The following is a 21,097-nucleotide window of genomic DNA, read 5'->3' as shown; positions in this document are numbered from 1 at the left end:
ACAGACTCTTAGTCCCTACCTCCGTTTGCACCGTCTGCCAGCACAGAATATATAGGTTTGCGACATCCGCTCAATGCAGTTCCTGCCTTGGGTGGTGCCACTTTCCTAGATGTTCTGGTCTCCGCGACGGCAACCCCTCGACGGGTTTCATCGCGCCATGTTGCCAGGTCGCAAACCCAAATCATCCGGGTACCCCAATGTTTGCCCAAGGGCGCCCAGTCCCAAGGCCACAACAGCAATTGCGTCCTGGCCTTCCACAACCTAGGCGTAGTCACCCGTCACTTACCCCTAGAGTGGCGGCGTCACCCCTCAGGCACTTCAGAATTCTGCAGTTAAACTGTAATGGACTAACTGGGAAGATTACGGAGATAGTCGATTTCATGAAGCGGCACAACATCCGCATTGCTGCGATTCAAGAGACTAAACTCACAGCAAGATCTGCATAGCAGACCTGCTCTGGGTATAATGTCCACAGGAAAGACCGCGAGAGCGGAAATGGAGGCGGCCTCGCGTTTATTATACACCACTCTGTGCAATATTATATATTTGATCCTGGCATCGACCGCAGGGACAATGTCTTAGAACGTCAAGGCCTATCTGTCCGGTCAGGCGATGCAAATCTAGAAATCATCAACATCTACATCCCTCCTGTCACCTGTTGCCCCAGTGGATACCGCCCTAATATCAAGGCCTTACTCACTGGCAACAATCGCATTATCTTAGGCGATTTCAATGCCCATCACGACCTATGGCATTCAAACTTGCGGGCGGACAGTAGGGGTGAGATGTTGGCGGATCAAATAGAAGAAACGACGTTCTGCACAATAAACGGAGACGCCCCCACACGTATGGTAGGAAGCTGTCATAGCTCGCCAGACATCTCAATCGTGAGCGCAGAACTCGTAAACTGCGTCAACTGGCAGCCGATGGTAACATTGGCATCCGACCACCTGCCCATACTTATTTCGTTCGAGCGTACCGCCGACTTCATCGTCACCGAAAAACGCACTTTCATAAACTTCAAAAAAGGAAAGTGGGAAGAATATAAATCTGCAACAGACAGCAGTTTTGCTGCCCTCCCTATCCCGACTGATGCCCGCCAAGGGGAGTGTGCCTTCCGTAAGGTCATTGAATCCGCATCGGCACATTTCATTCCCGCCGGGAGATTTCCCAAAATCCGGCCCCACTTCCCGGCGGAGGCCGCGAGCTTAGCAAGGGAAAGCGACTTATAAGACAGCTTGATCCAGGCGACCCCCAAATAAGGGATATAAACCAACGCATCAGATTGCTTGTGGACGAACACAAGCGGGCGAAATGGGAAGAGCACCTAAGAGGTTGTAACCTCTCTACCGGTGTAGGTAAACTTTGGTCCACCGTAAAATCCCTATCGAATCCGACTAAGCACAAAGACAAAGTTTCCATCGTCTTTGGCGATAAGGTGCTGTCGGATGCGAAAAAATGCGCGAGCGCTTTCTGCCGACAATATATAATGCATCCTACGGTCGAGAAAGATAGACGGAGAGCCAATAGACACGCACATAAACACAAATTCAGCGCGTCACCAATCACCATCACCGCTAGAGAGGTTGAGGACGCCATTGGTCGCGCTAAACCATCCAAAGCAGTGGGCCCAGACGGCATAGCCATGCCGATGCTTAAAAACCTAGGGAAAGAGGGTTTCAAATATTTATCGCATGTCTTCAACCTGTCTCTTTCCACCTTTGTCATACACGAGAAATGGAAAATGGCCAAGGTGGTCCCGCTACTAAAGCCTGGGAAACCAGCTAACGTAGGTGAGTCATATCGTCCGATATCTTCATGCCTTCAGAAAACTCCATAGCACTACCTCCGCGCTAAATGTCATTGGCACCCAAATAAATTGCGGTTTGAATCAATACCCCCACCATAGAACAGTACTCGTAGCGCTAGACCTATCAAAAGCCTTTGATACGGTCAACCATGGCTCGTTACTGCAAGACCTGGAAGGGTCTACCCTTCCCCCATGTCTTAAAAGGTGGACCGCAAATTATCTGGGTGGTCGGCAGGCATCGGCGCAATTCAGAAACGAAACATCAAAACCAAGGAGAATTAAACAAGGGGTGCCACAGGGTGGTGTCCTATCCCCACTTTTGTTTAATTTCTACATATCTAAGCTACCTTCACCACCGGAAGGAGTCACAATCGTTTCCTACGCCGATGACTGCACAATAATGGCCACAGGCCCAGGCCCAGAGATCGATGAGCTATGCAGTAAAATAAACGGCTATCTCCCTGATCTCTCCAGTTTTTTCGCCTCACGAAACCTGGCATTGTGACCGACTAAATCTTCCGCGACCTTATTTACAACATGGACGCCCCAAATGTCGGCCATATTGAACATCCACGTCGATGGCACTACGCTACCGACTGTCCTACACCCCAAAATCTTGGGTGTGACGTTTGATCAGGATCTACATTTTGGTGCGCACGCAACCGCAATTGTTCCGAGAATTCAGAGCCGTAATAAAATCCTCAAATCCCTTGCTGGCAGTACCTGGGGAAAAGATAAAGAAACGCTAATGACCACATACAAAGCAATTAGCCAGCCGCTTACGTGCTACGCGTCACCCATATGGTCGCCAAGCCTAAAAACTACCCAGTGGAAGAAACTACAGGCCTGCCAAAATACTGCTCTCAGAATCGCCTCGGGCTGTCTTCTTATGTCCACAGAACACCATCTGCATAATGAGGCGAGAATACTCCCCATCAGGGAGAGAAATGAGATGCTGACCAAACAGTTTCTGTTGAATACCCAGAAACCTGGGCATCCCAACAGACATCTGATTGACGAACCAGCACCGCCTAGGGGCCTAAGGAGTCATCTCCGTAAGCATTTTGAGGAAATACGGCACCTGAGAACACAGCCGTATGAAGCGAAAAAACACAAGCAGGTCCTTGGTGAACTCCATAGACAGGCGTCGGACCTTTATGTCGGGAATTGCCCGGTGAATCCAGTACTTGAAGAAAAATATCCAGAACTCGCGGAAGAGGAACGCATACTCCCCAGGGAAACGCGTGTCACTCTTGCTCAACTTCGTTCTGGATACTGTAACAGGTTAAACTCTTACCTATCCAGAGTCAACCCCGACATACAAAATGTATGCCCCGCTTGCAATGTGTCCCCACATGACACCAACCATCTCTTTAATTGTAATGTGGAACCAACGCCTCTAACACCCCTTTCCTTGTGGTCCACCCCTGTTGAAACGGCAAGTTTCCTTGGACTCCCGACTAGAGGGTACTAGAGGATATTGATGACAATTTGTGATCGGTCGCGGCTATTAGGTGGGGCGAGCATTGCTACAACAACAACAACAACGAGCAGCGGAGAGTCAATGCGCAAACACATGCATATAGCTGAGAAGTTTGAGAGCTCATGGACAATGCTAGTAGATTCTGGAAAAATGCGAACGAGGAAACCAAAGGGTATAAAAGGCAACAGATGTAGAGGCGCTGTAATTCAGTTTGATTTGAGATTTGGATTAAGCGCTATCTAGCGAGCTATAGCAGTAGAGTTTCATTTGAGCTGTCAATCAGTTTGGTTATTAAGCAAGCTATTCGTTGCAAAGTATAAGTGTTATTGTGAAGTATTTGAATAAAGGCCATTTTGCATTATTACATATTGGAGTTATTTATTCAACAGTTTAGCGATACGAACTTAGCAGAGGGTTGCAATTAAGAGAATTTGCAGCAAATTCGTAACAATTGGTGTCAGAAGAGGAATTGTTGAATAAATTCCGAAGACTTCGAATACAACTTGGACATGGCAAAGTGGAGTGAATTGAAGATCCAGCAACTAAAGAAGGAGTTGGAGAGCCGTGGATTGAATACAAGCGGCGTTAAACTCGAACTTCAGGCACGGCTACGAGAAGCAATGGAAGCAGAAGGAATTGATGTGGATGAGTATGTCTTTTATCCTGATGGGGACGAGACAACAACAAATATTGAAGAGAAAAACGAAACATCGCAGTCAGTTACGAGCACAGACTTGAGCATGATTTTGACTGCAATATCTGCACAAACATCGACAGTAAAAGAAATGTCGTCAGAAATAACATCGAAGATTGAAGCACAAGAAACGCGTATGTCAGAAATGACGACGCAGATTACATCCAAGATGGAAACACAACTGGAAGAGCAAAAGACATATATGACATCTCAGTTGGCTGAGCAGTTGAAAGCACAGAAGGCCCGCATAACCTCGCAGCTGGAGGCACAGGAGATAAAGGTAACATCGAAGCTGGAGGCCCAGGATACAAAAATTTTACAGTTTGAGGAAAAAATCGAGGCCGAAGTGGATGCTTTGAGAGGATGTATCGAGCAGTTGCAACTGAATCGCCCAGTAGTTTCAACGAGTAATCTAAAGGTAAAAACACCATCCTTTGACGGTTCTGTTGCTTTCCAGGTCTTCAAGCTACAGTTTGAGAAGACCGCAGCAGTGAACAACTGGAATGCGGAAGATAAAGTTGCTGCACTGTTCGTGGCATTGAAGGGGCCAGCAGCGGAAATCCTACAGACGATTCCCGAAGGAGAGCGGAACAATTATGAAGCATTGATGGCTGCTCTAGAGAGACGATACGGAACTGAGCATAGGAGACAGATATACCAAATGGAGTTGCTGAACCGCTTCCAGAGGCCTGGTGAAACATTGCAAGAGTTTGCGTCGGATATTGAAAGGCTAGCACATTTAGCGAATGCGGATGCACCCGTGGAATACACTGAAAGGGTAAAGATTCAGAGCTTTATAAATGGCATACGAGATGTGGAAACGAAGCGGGCTACATATGCGAATCCAAAACTAACATTTGCTGAAACGGTATCGCATGCTCTGATTCAGGAAATAGCGTCGCTTCTGTGTAAGCCAGTTTTCAAAGCACGCCGTGTGGAAGTAGAAAGGCCAGAGTGGGTATACACAATTTTGGAAGCACTGAAGGGATCTCAACAGAAGAATGCCGGAGTTATTAAATGTTTCAAGTGCGGCAACCCAGGTCACATTGCACGTCATTGCGATCTTGGTCCTAATAGTTCTAACAATGTGGGTGGCCTTAACGCAAATCTGGCGTAAATGAGCAAGAGCGTGTCGGATGTAAAGAACGAAAACTTGCCCCGGCTATTGAATGTCCTGTGATATCTGTGTCGCAGATTGGAAGGAAATCAAGCAGTCTTACCATCAGAGGGAATGTGGATGGTAAAGAGCGTGTACTGACTGTAGATACGGGGGCATCTCATTCCTTGATCCGATCTGATTTGGTCTACAGGAGAGTAAAGTCATTACCTGGAGCAAGGTTGCGTACGGTCACAGGCGAATCTAATCAAGTCCAAGGCGAAGTGGTATGTGAGGTATTAATTGGAAAAGTCATGGTTCTACACAAATTTGTTGTGGCGGAGATCGTTGATGAAGTCATATTGGGAGTGGACTTCTTGGTTGACCATGACGTCAGGATCGATATGCGGAGAAAAATTATGCGCTATAAGAATCAGGACATACCACTTAACTTTAGTTTGGAAAAAGGGTTCAGCAGTAATCGGGTACTGGTGGAAAAGACTCGACAAAGACCACGAAAGTCGAAGGCAAAGGTTGATAGATCGAATGGGCCAAATAAATCAAAATCAAAAGTACCTGCGAGATAAACACTGGCATTGACAAAACCTAAAAGACGCAGGAAAACGAAGCAAGAAAGAATGCGAGGATAGTTTCAAGCCGGAGCGCACTACTGTTGTGAAATGTGGGAACGATACCGATTATGCAAAGCAAATCCGTCCAGCACAAGCTCTACGAAGTGGTTCATTGACCAAACAACAGAGTGTGAAGGAACGGCCCAGGGTAACGAGTAGTAAGATGAAATACTGGCATGACAATAACTTTAATTCGGAAGGTTTCTTGGCGGGAGATTTGGTAATGTTAAACAACCCTCACCGGCGGAAAGGTGTTCCAGCCAAATTTCGGTGCAGTTGGGAAGGCCCGTACAAAGTTGTAAAGAAGATCAGTGATACCACTTGGAAACCACGGATTGGAAGAGTGGTACATTTGGAGATTCTAGCGGCAGTTAGATCAGGAGATTTGTCTGATCGGGACGATCAGACTTAGGTGGAGGGCAGTGTCACGGATATTAGCATCACTAAGCTATACCATCACTAAGGCCATGCTAACCGATATTTACGTCAATAATCAAATCATGTATACACATATATAAGGCAGCTGAGAGATGTCACACACAGATGCATTTACTTATACGCCTATGTGCGCGCGAGAGACTGTAAACTACAAACATTCACATCAATAATTCAATCTCTATGTATCTACATAAACGAATAAATAATTGCGTCCACACATATGTATCATGTACGAATACGAGCAGCGGAGAGTCAATGCGCAAACACATGCATATAACTGAGAAGTTTGAGAGCTCATGGACAATGCTAGTAGATTCTGGAAAAATGCGAACGAGGAAACCAAAGGGTATAAAAGGCAACAGATGTAGGGGCGCTGTAATTCAGTTTGATTTGAGATTTGGATTAAGCGCTCTCTAGCGAGCTATAGCAGTAGAGATTCATTTGAGCTGTCAATCAGTTTGGTTATTAAGCAAGCTATTCGTTGCAAAGTATAAGTGTTATTGTGAAGTACTTGAATAAAGGCCATTTTGCATTATTACATATTGGAGTTATTTATTCAACAGTTTAGCGATACGAACTTAGCAGAGGGTTGCAAATAAGAGGATTTGCAGCTAATTCGTAACAATATTCAACATTAAACAATCATTATTCTAACTATACAAAGACAAAACAAATTGTTCATTAGAAAATAATGAAATGAATCCTAAATATACTTCAATTAATAAGCAAAATTCTGTGCAAATTTCGTATACGGTCACTGTTAATTGTATATACGAAACGTAAAACAAAAAAAAACAAAAAAAAAAAAATAAGTGTGGAAAAACAAATTAAAAACATGAAGTGCTTATAACAGCTTACTAGTAAACATGCTATACATTTTATGCAACATAAATACAAAATAAAATTTATCTTCGATTTGTTAATTAATAAAGACTTCTAAAAATGTGTGTGTAAATAAAATAAAAAACATTTACATCATAATACTCTTAAAAGCAACGATTGGGTTATCCAAACCACAATAAACTCAAAACTCTAACATTAATACAACACAATACAATATCTCTAATACAACACAAGATACTTCAACACAAGATAACTTCACAAATTTTCCTTCTACTAAATTTATTAAATTACCACAATTTTGGCAAGATTGTCCTGATGCCTGGTTTTTACTTGTTGAAGGACAATTTAAATTTAATAATATCACTGATGATAATTTAAAATTTCAAAATGTTCTAGTTACCCTTCAACGAGATACTATTTCTAAAATTTTTGACGTTATTAACCCTCCTCCCCTTTTCAATAAATATGATACAATCAAAAAAATTTTATGTGAAAGATTTTCTCTTAGCGAAGAAAAACGATTAGAACAATTATTTTCAAAAACTGAATTTGGTGATCGTTCACCATCTGAATTATTCAGATTTATGAAATCACTTATAGGTTCTGACTCCATAGTTAGCCAAGAATTACTCTTTAAATTGTGGATTCGTAAATTACCACAAGTAATACAAATTCATTTGACGTCCAATAATAATCAAAACAGAGATGAAATTATTATTTTAGCTGACAAACTTTTTGATTTAATCAATAAACCTCATTTTTCCACATCTCCTGTAGACTCAAGTATAAATAATAATATTTTAGAACAATGCGTTAAAAATTTAACTGAATTATCTACGGCTATTTATCAGAATTTAAATAAAATTTCTAATGATATTAATCAATTACAAATCCGAAATTTTTCAAACAATCGTAATTTTAATTCACAAACAACTATTTGTTGGTATCACAAAAAATTTAAGAATAACGCTCTTAAATGTATACCCCCACTGAATAAATATAGTTGGTAAAAAGGAATAGAAGTAGCAAATTTGCCAGTCAAACAAACCACCGCTGTACAGCTAAATGGTTAGCGCAGCATGCCTAAAGCATACTGATGATGAAGGCTTAGCACCCTTCGAAATGGATCTATCTGCGCAGCTATGGCAGGTTGTCTGAAAAATTTTCTACTTACTATTCCAAAAACAAAATACAATTTTTCAAATTTAGAAAAATTAAAAAATAACAATAATTATCATTAGAAAAAAAAATTATTGTTCTGGCCTTGAGCTCGATTCGAACCTTGAATGTATTAAAAATAAAGAAATAATGGATTCTACTACAAAAATTAAAGTTGCTGGGTCTTCTGGATTTTCCGATATTTTCTCACTCAAAATTCCTATTGTCGAAAATAAGTTTTCAAAATTACTTAATGAATTTCCATCTATTACCTGTGAACCAGATTATACTAAAAAAGTTAAACACCATACGGTTCACAGGATAGAAACAAAAGGTATTTTACCATTTTCGAAACCCAGACGTCTTGATCCAATCAAACTTAAAATTGCTAAAGCTGAATTTGAATTTTTAGTTAAAACGGGTATATGCAGACCCTCAAATTCTCCTATTGCATCTCCACTTCATCTCGTTCCTAAAAAGAACCAAATGATTGGAGACCTTGCGGAGACTATCGAAGACTTAATTTTATTACTACACCAGATCAGTATCCTTTACCACATATCCACGATTTAACAATTGATTTAAAAAATAAACATTTTCTTGAAGGTAGAACTTTTACTATTTATACTGATCATAAACCTTTAATTCATGTTCTAAATTCTAAAGTAGATAGATCTCCGCGTCAACTACGTCATCTTGAATATATTGCTCAATTTACAAATGATATTCAATATATACGTGGAAAAGACAACATAGTTGCCGACACACTTTCCCGTATTCCAGAAAGAAATGCAATTTCAGCTCAAGATATAAATTTAGAAACTTTATATAAAGAACAACAAACTGATACATTTTTACAAAAAACCATTTCTGATCAAAATTCTAAAAATAATTTAAAAGAAATTCATATTCCAGTTATTAATTTAAACATATGGTGTGATGTTTCTCTACAACCTTTTCGACCTTATGTTCCACATTGTTGTTTTAAACGTGTACTTTATTCGGCTATATTATAAACGGAAGTGAAGTGAGTACAAAAAGAAATTACAATAGTGTATGAACAGGTTACAATAGTGTATGAACAAGTTACAGTACAATGAAATAATACAGGGTTGCATTAGGATTACTTCGCACTCTCCAACACCTGCCCTCGAAGGATTTCGACTGCAACCTCTCAGAAAGTAGTATCTGTCATGCCTAAGCCCGTCATGCATTTGTAGTGCTTCTCGGCTGGTAGTCCCTTCGTTAAGACATCCGCTGGCATATCTTCAGATCGCATGTAGTTTAAAATAATGTCGCCGTTTTGATGCTTCTCTCGTATAAAGTGATGACGTACGTCAATATGTTTGGTACGTGAATGGAAAGCGTTATTTTGCACAAGTTTTTGAGCACTCTGGCTGTCGTTAAATATTTCAATAGTTGTGCACTCTTTACCAATCTCGTTCAACATTTCGCGTAGATAAAGTGCCTCTCTAGTAGCTTCACACAAAGCCATATATTCGGACTCTGTGCTTGAAAGAGACACAGTTTTCTGTTTACGAGCTTCCCATGATATAGGTGCTCCAGCTAGAATAAAGGCGTAGCCGGAGTATGATCGTCTGTCCATCATATTTGCACCCCAGTCTGCGTCGACGACCGCGTGCAAGTCCACTCCTGTTTGCCTAAAAAGGAGACCATAATTCAAAGTGCCTTTAAGGTATCTAAGTATCCGTTTTGTTGCCTTCCAATGCTCCTCGTTGTAGTTGGAATTGAACTGGCTTAAAAAATTAACTGCATAAGCCAAGTCAGGACGCGTTGTCACTGCCAAATATAACAGTGCGCCAATTAAATTCTGATATGGATACTTTTTCATTAGGTCCACATCTGGTTTAGCTGGTTTTTCCAGTTTGAAGTTACAATCTAATGGCGTTTTGATTGGCTTGCAATCTTCCATATGAAATCGTTTCAAAATTTCTAATGCGTATTCGCTCTGACTCAAAAATAAAGATCGGTTTTGCAGATCTTGCCGAAAATTTATACCTAGGCAAGTTTTAACTGGACCTATGTCCTTCATTTGAAAACATTCGGTGAGATATTGTTTAACATCGCTCAACCATATCCGATCGTTTGTGGCAATTAACAAATCGTCGACATATACAGTGATTAACATGAGTTTTAGTTTTATTTTCATAATAAACAAACATGGGTCACGTTCCGAAGGTGTGAACCCCATATTACGTAGTGTGGCGCTTAATTTTTGATACCATTGGAAACCTGATTGCCGTAAACCATATAAGGACTTTTTAAGTTTACATACCGGATTGTTCGCCTTAGCTATATCTGATTTCCATCTTTCAGCTGTGCTTCTAATTTCTCGAGCTTGTTTGACATCCATATTCATTAGTTTTCCTGAAACAACTTTTTGTAAGATTTCACTCAAGTATTCTGGCAATTCCATATACACACTTTGCTCAAGATCACCGTTCAAGTAAGCTGTGATCACATCCATTTGATGTACTTGCAAGTTAAGCTCCGCTGCTAGTGCTGATAGCATTCGAATCGAAGTTAATCGAGCTACGGGGGAGTATGTGACATTAAAGTCCTCCCCTGGACGTTGCGAGCACCCTTTTGCCACCAGACGCGCTTTTTTCGTATTGCCATTTTTGGTTCGAAACACAAAACGATTGCCAATAATTTTTCTTTCTGTGGGTCGCTCAACAATATCCCACGTTTTATTTAACATTTGTGCCATATACTCATTTTCAACAGCATTGAGCCATGATGCACCCTCATCGCCATTTACTGCTTCTTGAAATGTTTCTGGGTCATTGGTCAACGCTAGGTTTGCATATTCGCAATCCTCGAAATCATTGTTATTTGCATCGGAGCTTTCGGCAACTTCTTCAGTTACACTATTTGCCGGTTGTTGATAAACTTTTTTGCGTCGACCAGGTCCCGTGCTTTTAATTAGTTTTGGTCGACCTCTACCGCGTTTTGTGTCTTCAACGCCTTCACGTTCGCTTGAAGATTGTTCAACAACTTCGTCTGACTTACCATATAATTCATCTTTTTTCAATTGCTCGGAGATGTCATCAGACTGAACATAAATTTCATCTTTTTTAGATTGAAGATCAATTTCTAAACCTTCTGACTTTTCATCATTTCGATTCTTGAACATTTTATCTAGAAATTTAACATCGCGGCTAACTAAAACTTTTCTTTTGATTGGCGACAATAGGCGATACGCTTTGGCTTCTGTTGAATATCCAACGAGGATACATTCTTCTGAGCGTGATTCAAATTTACTATTTTTATTGTCCTTTTTCAATACGTATGACTTTGTACCGAAAGGTCTCAAATGAATTACTGTTGGGGTTTTTCCCGACCAAATTTTAAGTGGCACTTCGTTTTTCAGTACTTTGGTTGGGCACCTATTTCTTATATAATTTGCGGTGTTAATGGCTTCTGCCCAAAAAACAGCTGGTAAACCTGCCTGCTTCAGCATACACCGAGACATTTCTAAAAGCGTTCTGTTTTTTCGCTCTGCAACACCATTTTGTTGCGGTGTATAGGGAGCAGTCAGGCGGCGCTTAATACCACAATCATTTAAATAGTTTTGAAAGTCGATGCTCATATATTCCAAGCCGTTGTCAGATTGAAGCATTTTTATTTTCTTCCCTGTAAAATTTTCTGCCGCATTCTTAAATAATTTAAACATTTGCAGAGATTCACTTTTTCGTTTCATAAAATAGACTTCGCTATATCGCGTAAAATCGTCCGTAAAAGTTATAAAGTATTTTGCGCCTGAATGTGAGCGTGATCGCATTGGCCCACAAACGTCAGTGTGGACGATTTCTAACAAATCTGACGTGCGCTGCTCGCTCTGTTTTGGAAAACTTTCCTTTGTTTGTTTTTCGCTAATACAAATTTCACATGTTTGCAGTTTTTCGTTTGTGTCAAATTTTATGCCGTGCACCATGTTTACTACACGCTTCAAATCATTTTCGTTTAAATGACCCATTCGCTCGTGCCAAGTTTGTATATTGATATTTTTCGTTTCAGAAATATTTGCAATAGGTTCAGCGCTTTTAATGTAATACAAATCACCAATTCGCGTAGCTGTTAGAACGCGTTTGTTGTTTTTCACAACAATTGCTTCATCTCGTCGAAAAATTATTTCGTACCCTTTGTCAGCAATTTTTGACACAGACAATAAATTTGTTCGTAGCTCTGCCACGTACATCACTTTTTCGAAGTTGATTCTCTCACTATTTCCCCTTTCGTTGATAGTCGCTTTGACGTTACCAACACCTGTGATGCTAGCTGTGTTGCTGTTTGCCAAGCAGAGAGTTTTGTTTATATCTTTAAATGTTTCGAAGTTTTCTCTATTTGAAGACATATGCGATGAACAGCCACTGTCTAAGCACCAATATTCGTTTAGATTTTTTGCCAACAATGCTGATTCAGAGAACAAAGATTTTTCGAATTTGTCTTCGTTAGCTTGACGTGCGTTTGAATGCGAATTTTTCTCCTTTTGTTTTGCTCGGCAATTACGTGCAATGTGATCAATTCTACCACATTTGTAGCAATTTCGTTTTTCTTTCACTGCATTTTGCTTGCCGTAAGTGTGGCCACCTTGAGTTTTATTGTAACTCTTATCTTTTGATTGTGCAATTAATCCATTTTGCTCTGTATCAGCCTCTTTGGCTTTTCTGGGTTGTTCTTCTTCCATTATTTTTACGCGAAGAACGTCTGGCTTGGGCAGCTCATCACGCGTCTCTAGGGCACAACGGAATGTTTCGTAGGATTCTGGTAAGCTATACAATAATAAGATTGTCAGCAGATCGTCACCCACAGTGACGTTTATTTCTTTGAGCTTAGCAACTGCATGGAAGAATTCGTTGAGATGCTCACGAACGTTATCCCCTTCCTTCATACGTGCAAGCGCAATACGTTTTAATAGGGTGGCTTTTCGCGCAGGCCCTTTTGATTGAAAAGTTGACTCTAGTTTCTTCCACATATCATGCGCTGTTTCACATTCAGTGACTAAACCCAATTCTGATGGAGACATAGCAAGCGTTATGTCAGCGCAAGCTTTTCGATCGAATCCCTTCCATTTTGCGGCAGCGTTTGCGTCGCTTGGACATGGATTTTCACCCGATGCATAATCCCACAAATCGTACTTTATCAAGATGGCACGCATTTGTAGCTTCCAGCTATCATAATTATCCGCGTTCAGCGGATCAATCCTCACACTTGTCGTGGCCATTTTTTAATAAATCGGCGTAACTATTTTCAGTTACCGATCGCTCAAATTTATACCGAATTTAACTTCTTGAATAAATTACTATTTTCCGAATTTAGGTAGGGCTGGGCCCATAACCTGTTGTTTTAAACGTGTACTTTATTCGGCTATATTATAAACGGAAGTGAAGTGAGTACAAAAAGAAATTACAATAGTGTATGAACAGGTTACAATAGTGTATGAACAAGTTACAGTACAATGAAATAATACAGGGTTGCATTAGGATTACTTCGCACTCTCCAACACACATTCTATGAGAAGAATTATATTTGACAAAATTCACTCATTATCTCATCCAAGTATAAGAACAACTAGAAAATTAATTCAAAATAAATATTATTGGCCTACCATGCGTAAAGAAATTAACGATTGGAGTTCATCTTGCATCAATTGTCAAAAGTCCAAAATTTCAAGACATACTAAATGTCCTATTCAAAAAATTCAAATACCATCAGGTCCTTTTGAACATATTAATATGGATATTGTTGGACCTCCTCCAGTTTCAAATGAAAATTGTTATATTTTAACAATTATTGACAGATTTTCACGTTGGCCTGAAGCTTATCCGCTTAAAGATATTTCAACAAATACTATAGTAAAAACTTTTATTCAAAATTATATTCCACGATTTGGTCTACCATTAAATATTACAGTAGATCAAGGTTCACAATTCACTTCAAAATTTTTTACGGAATTAACTAAACTTTTAGGTTCTCATAAAATTCATACATCTCCTTACCATCCCCAAGCAAATGGCATGATAGAGAGATTTAATCGAACTTTAAAAACAGCAATTATAGCATCAAACGACTCGGTTCATTGGTATGACATTTTACCTCTACTAACTTCTATTAAAGAAGATTTAAAATGTTCATCTGCTGAACTTGTTTATGGCCAAACACTTAGAATACCTGGTGAATTAATTATTTCAAATAGTAATAAAGAACATGATTTTTCTAATGACGCTCTTCATAAAATAAGAGAATATTTTTCGCTTGTTCGTTCTAAAGTTTTTCATAATAACAAAGAAAATTTTTTCGTTCCTAAACAATTTGAAAATTGTGAGTATGTTTTTGTTAAAGTTCTTCGTAAATCTAATTTAGAATCACCTTATGAAGGACATTTTAAAGTTATCTATAAGAAACATAAAACATTTACAATTCAATACAAAAATACTATTAAAAATATTTCAATTGATTTACTTAAACCAGCAAACATACTTATTAACACTAATTTAAATACAAATACATTAAACAACAAAAGACAAAAAAGGGTTACATTCAATATTAATTAATAATTTGTTTGTCTCAAATTTTCTTGGAGGGGGAGTAAATATAGTGTTAACTACTTTGTACTCTTTACTTTAATTTTTAAAATAATTTTAATTGAGTTTTCGTGTTAATTTAAAATTTTTGAATAACTTCAAAAAAAAAAGAAAATTCTAATTAGTTGGAAAATATTTAAACTCAAAAATAAATAACATATTTTTAAAAAATAAATATTTATATATTTGGTTAACTACCAAACCCGCACCCTTTTATAGCCATGTCATACAAACACATTCCAGGGTTACCATATGTTTATTTTCCTACATGGCGATTTCCCCTTATTTTGTCTCCAAAGCTCTCAGCTGAGTATGTAATGTTCGGTTACACCCGAACTTAGCCTTCCTTACTTGTTTTGAATTTAATAGAAAACTAGTAAGAAAGTTTAAGTTTAGACGAAACCAAACATTATATACCCATTTGTGTGTTCTTCCATGTATTTTAAGGACACATTTAAAGGGAAACGTCACGAACATTAAATGATTTAAAAGATTTTTGATCGACTTATGGCGTCTAAAAAAAGGTTCACTTGAAAAAAGTTTTTCTGAACGGTGTCGCCCCTCGGCAGTGGCAAACACTCCGAGTGTACTTCTCCCATGAAGAGAATCGCCGTAAAATATGTAGCACGACGAAAATTGAAAGGGAAGCTGGGTCTAAATCTCATCGGAGGTAAATCGCGTCAACGTTTTGTGTAGAGATTAACTAAATATACCTTTACTTATTTACTTTGCACTCCGATATCTCTAGTGGTTGTTGTTGTTGTAACAGTGATTTGGCCCATTTACTTCGCTTCGGTGCGACCACTCACAATTTTGTCAGCAATATCCTCCAATGGGAGTCCAAGGAAACCTGCAGTTTTAAGCAGGACATACATTATGTATGTCGAGTTGATTCTGGATATGTAAGAGTTAAACCTGTTACAGTATCCAGATCGAAGTTGAGCTAGAGTGACGCGCCTCCCTAGGGAGATTGCTCTCCTCCTCAGCGAGTTCAGGGTATGAAGACAAATATCAGCAGGATAGCCTAGTGGTTAAAGGCAACTGCAGTTTCACCATGTGATTCACGGTTCGAATCCCGGTGAAACCTTTGATAACATTACAAAATTGCCTGATGATGATTACGTTGGCGGTTTTCGAAATGGTTCCATCGCAATATGCCAGTAAATGTTACTTTCTTTTCAGTTTCTCTTAGAAAACATAATAATTGAAATTCAATTATTATAGGCCGGTGTTAAGCTCATGAATTCTTAAATATAAGTGTAAACTGGGCACACCACATTAAACAAACATACATAAATATGTAAAACTGAGCCCGAGTTTACAAAGCTTCTCATTCGCAACGAAGAAGAACTTTACAAAAACAAATCTACATGGTACACAAATTAATATAGAGACAAAATGTCTTAATTGTGTTGTTAGTGTAGAAATGAGAAAAACTGAATTAAGCATGAAAACAAATACCAGCAGGATAGCCTAGTGGTTAAAGGCAACTGCAGTTTCACCATGTTATTCACGGTTCGAATTCAGGTGAAACCTTTAATAACATTACAAAATTGCCTGATGATGATTACGTTGGCGGTTTTCGAAATGGTTCCATCGCAATATGCCAGTAAATGTTTCTTTATTTTCAGTTTCTCTTAGAAAACATAATAATTGAAATTCAATTATTATAAGCCAGTGTTAAGCTCATGAATTCTTAAATATAAGTATAAACTGAACACACCAATAACCAAACATACATAAATATGTAAAACTGAGCCCGAGTTTACAAAGCTTCTCATTCGCAACGAAGAAGATCTTTAAAAAAACAAATCTACATGGCACACAAATTGATATAGCGACAAAATGTCTCAATTGTGTTGTTAGTGTAGAAATGAGAAAAGCTGAATTAAGCATGAAAACAAATACCAGCAGGATAGCCTAGAGGTTAAAGGCAACTGCAGTTTCACCATGTGATTCACGGTTCGAATCCCGGTGAAACCTTTGATATCATTATAAAATTGCCTGATGATGATTACGTTGGCGGTTTTCGAAATGGTTCCATCGCAATATGCCAGTAAATGTTTCTTTCTTTTCAGTTTCTCTTAGAAAACATTGGCTGAACGACTGCCGCAGTCGTCCGCAGTCAACCATATTTTTTCTTTCCAACAAAATGAATTTAAATGAATTTATCTTGAATTTTAATTGAATTATTGAATTTTTATGTACCTTTTATTTGTAAGCTACATACATGTAAAAATTTATACCAGAATTATTTATACATAGAATATGTATAGCCATCATAATCGTTAATAGTCATTACTTATACTCATCAGTTGAGGTAAGTTTTATACCAATTTGTATTTCGCCCCTCTGGCAACCCCAACTGATGAGTTGACAGTGACATGTACGTATCTACATATATATATATATTTGTTTTGACATTTCTTTTACATGTTTTATTCATTCGAAATTCTTTACCATCTCGGTGTGCCAGCAAAAATTTTATAAAATCTTTAAGTTCAAAGAAATAATTCTTTAAACATATTGCTGATTTTTGATAGCCTTGTAAGTACTTATTATTGTAAAAAATTTAATGAGCTGATAGGCCTTAAATAAATAAAACACAATATTTAAAGTTGTGTTTTAGTTGTACTTCGTCGATATTTCGATTTCAGTCTGAAATCATCTTCAGGAACATATGACTATGTTTGATCGACTGATAATTCTTTAAAGTTGAAAAAAAACCCAGTTGCCTTTTTATTTATTTGGCATTCTAAGTTCAGTGCAAAGAGTGAATACCTAACTCGTTTCTAACGAGTATTAAAATGAATTGTCCCCAACCGCTCCAATAAACCATAACAAAAATCATATTGCCGGTGGTAGCAGTAGATATAACCACCGCCACCATCGTCATCAAAAGGCCGCCATATCACCACCACGTCCTCGCCATCACCGCCGCATCCACAGCAGCCACATACACCAAGAAGGAAGGTAAATTTTAGATTGTGCCCCCCTGACCAGTGGTCCTTCGTCGCCATCAAGCTGCCAGCGACACAATAAATACCCATTTGCCAAAAACCGTGAGTATTAAATCGAATTTATTACCTACTTCCCAGTACGGAAATACACCCCCATACGAAAAAATATATATAGAGCGGAAAAATTTGACTCTCGAGGATTGGTGATTCCCGCCAAAAATCCTCATTTCCCGCCAAAACTTCTCGTATATACCTCTTCATATACACATATACCTTTTCGTATATACACTGAGAAAAAAAGTGCGCTTTAAAATTAAATGTGAACACTTTTAAATTTTATTTAAAGTGTCTCAGTCTATAGGTTCTTTATGGGGAACACAAAAAAAAATATTTTGTAAAAGTGCTAATTTTAAGTTTTTTAATTGTTTACTTTTAATTTAAAAGTTAAAATTTTTGTTTTTAATGTAAAATTCTTAAATTTAAAAATGTTAACTTTTTTTATAATGACAGACTTTATATTTTAAAGTAAAATGTATTATTTATAATGTAATCACTTTTAAAATTGTTTTAAAAGTGAATCCATTTAATTTAAAATTTTAAAAATAAAATTATAACGTTTATTTTGAAAGTGTTAAATTTAAAATGCAAAGTGATCAATTTGCAGAAAAGTATTAACATTTACATTTAAAGTGTTCACTTTATAAATCAAAGTGTCACTTTCTAATTAAAAGTGTTCACTTTGACATTTAAAGTGTTCACTTTATAAATCAAAGTGGCACTTTCTAATTAAAAGTGTTCACTTTGAAATCTAAAGTGTTCACTATTTAAATCAAAGTGGCACTTTCTATTTAAAAGTGTTCACTTTGACATTTAAAGTGTTCACTTTATAAATCAAATTGGCACTTTCTAATTAAAAGTGTTCACTTTGACATTTAAGAATTTAGAAGTGTAAACAAGATACAAGAATGGCCAGTCAGGGTAAAATTATACCGGAAAACGACTTGCTGCGAATTTTTGGCAACGATATCCAAATTAATGAGCAGGGCGATTTTACGTACACGGGTGTTGAAGAAGAAACGGATCTCCTTAATCTGCTAAAGGAGTTTGATCTGGAAACACTTTTTCTTAGCCTAAAAAGTAAGTAAAAATTCTTCAGCAATATTAACACTTATGCAGTATTATTAATGTTCCTTAGATGCTGCAATAACTTTTCTAAGCATAAAATATTTGTCGAAAGAAGACATTGCGGAAGCAGTAAAAAATATTGGTCTTCGAGCAGAGTTTAGAGAAAAGTTGTTTTTCTGGCGCAAGTCAAAGGTAAATATAATATTAATTTTGAAGCTTATTTGCGACGTTAAGCACGTACATAGATACAATTAACATTTCAATATTACTACGTTTATAATTTAGCAAACTTATTTTTTCAATTTGGAATAGAAGACGAAACGTTGAGCCAGACTTCAAAAGTTGTTGGTTGGCTAGAAAACGCATTTGGATCACAGGTAAGAATATACAGTAAAAGGTTTTGTATTAAATTTTATGATAAATTGCATTGCAGCCCCTTTCAACATTTTTAAACGATAACTCAGCCGGAAAACAACTTATTCAATATTATGAGGAAAGGGCATGTTTTACGAATAAGCAACGCGATGCCCTCATTAAAATAATTTTAGAAGATGTCATGTTAACAAAGACAAAGCTTAGACCAGAACACTTTGCTAGTATTGTGGAAGAAATAATTGGTTTATTTTCCAATGAAAAAGAGTCCCAGGTATTATTAAAAACGATATATTTAAAAGAACATATTGTAAACTGATTTCTTTGAGGATTATTACTACATTCCTCGTCAAAGAAAAAAAACCCATCAGGCAAGCTCTATTCCAAATATTTTAATTTAAAGACAAAGATTAGAAAGAGTAGTCCATCTGCGGAAAGATCTCTTTCGAGTGAAGTACGTGATCCATTAGTAGAAGAAAATGTTGAAGTTGACGAAACGCTGTCGTTATGTTTAAAAACTTCGCTTCAAAAAGATGTCAGTAATTGGGATGAGGTTATTGACAAATGGCAAAAACATTTACATTTCGGAAGAAGGATTTGACAAAGCTTTCGAATTCTGATTTTTTGCAGGAGTGGCCAATTTTAAAAGACTTCATAGCACCATTTCTGGTATTTAAAAAGAACTTTAACACAAAATTCAAAGATATACAAATTTTTATATTTTTTAGATTAATCTAGATTTAAATTTGATTTATCCACAAAAAGATAATCTTTTAAAAACAAAGTGGGATAATTTTAAAACCAAGATAGTGAACTACTACTATGCCAACATACGGAATCAGCAATCAATAGATCTTCTGAACCAAGCAAAAACGACGAAAAAAATTGGTAAGTTGTTGTTAAATTAATAAAATAACACTAAATAATTTTTTTTTAGATTGTCAAGACTACATTTTTACAATTCTTCTCAATTCAGTTCTGCTGAAGGCAGTATACAAAATAGAAAAGAAAGCCACCATTAAAGATGCTAATGAAAGCTTCGTATTGCAGTTAACAACAATTAGCGATTACTCAGTACGAATAAAAGAAATTATCGGTAAATATTTTTATAATAAATTGGTTGTACAGCCGTTTATAATTGTGGTAGAAGACTCTGAGGACGATCTTAAAACCTTTTATATTTACTTTGACAAAACTTTGTACAAACTAAATTCTTTTATTGAAAGTTTGGATATATGCTTTAAAATCTTTCACGTGTTTAATCTTAAATATCCTAAGATCTGCGAAATGCCATGGATGTTTATCCAAAAGTATTTTTATGAATTAGATTCAAAATTTGATTTAAAAAGTTCAAATCTTACTTCATTGTTAATACACATGAATGAAAAAAATTAATTTTGTAAATTTTTCGATTGTAATAATGTATAAATGTTTCAGATGTTTTCAGTTATTTAAAAGTGTTGATGTGCTAATAAGACATTTAAAACACATGCATTTATTGTCAAATAGAGATAAACTTCAATGCGAACAAAATAAATGTAAGCAAATTTTTTCTAACTTTAGTTCTCTAAAGCGACATTTGTTAACAAAAAAGAATATAATTTACACTTTACAAACACCAACAGAGTTACCCGCCACATCCTCCGGAATTAGGTTAGATGAACCCATTTTATCAGATGAACCTATCATAGTAACAATGCCAGACACAAGTTCACAATTTCATATAAATAGTGAACAAACCATAACGGATTTAAAAAATAAGTCTTTAGCTTTATGTCTGCAACTATATTCAAAAAGTACCATGCCAAGAAAAGATGTTTTAAATACACAAAGCATGGTATCAGATTTACTAGGAACAGTTTCTGCTACAATCAGAAA

The 21,097-nt window shown here is 37.3% G+C and overlaps 1 protein-coding gene and 1 pseudogene across 6 annotated transcripts in view; one reads left to right on the top strand and one right to left on the bottom strand.

Moving 5' to 3' along the window:
- Gyf (GIGYF family protein Gyf) overlaps positions 1–21,097 on the bottom strand; it is a 955,717-nt gene that overhangs the window by 307,864 nt on the left and 626,756 nt on the right. The window lies entirely within an intron of this gene.
- LOC137234301 (uncharacterized) lies at positions 18,688–19,615 on the top strand (annotated as a pseudogene).

The sequence above is a fragment of the Eurosta solidaginis genome, chromosome X (genome assembly GCF_040869045.1).
Source record: "Eurosta solidaginis isolate ZX-2024a chromosome X, ASM4086904v1, whole genome shotgun sequence".
Classification (NCBI taxonomy): Eukaryota; Metazoa; Arthropoda; class Insecta; order Diptera; family Tephritidae; genus Eurosta; species Eurosta solidaginis.
Note: the sequence above shows the minus strand (reverse complement) of the source record. Positions and strands in the feature narration are given on the sequence as shown.